This window comes from Sander lucioperca, chromosome 16 (assembly GCF_008315115.2).
Source record: "Sander lucioperca isolate FBNREF2018 chromosome 16, SLUC_FBN_1.2, whole genome shotgun sequence".
NCBI classification, from domain to species: domain Eukaryota; kingdom Metazoa; phylum Chordata; class Actinopteri; order Perciformes; family Percidae; genus Sander; species Sander lucioperca.
In genome coordinates, this window is record NC_050188.1 from 14,115,051 (window position 1) to 14,115,265 (window position 215).

A 215-nucleotide genomic window follows, 5' to 3' on the forward strand; every position below is an offset into this window, starting at 1 on the left:
GACATTAGCCCGTGATTGACCCGTTGAAAATCCAATAAGAAGCTGACGTGCGAACCTCTCGTCCAATAAGAGCGCAGTGTCACAAAAGTGGGCTGGTCTTTGCGAGAGGACATGACGGAGGTGACGGCCATGTTCTGCAATAGTGTTTGTATCCCTCCGCTTCAGTATTTACCTTTTGCATGATTTTGCATGTGGGGAAAATGTCACTGTAGCCC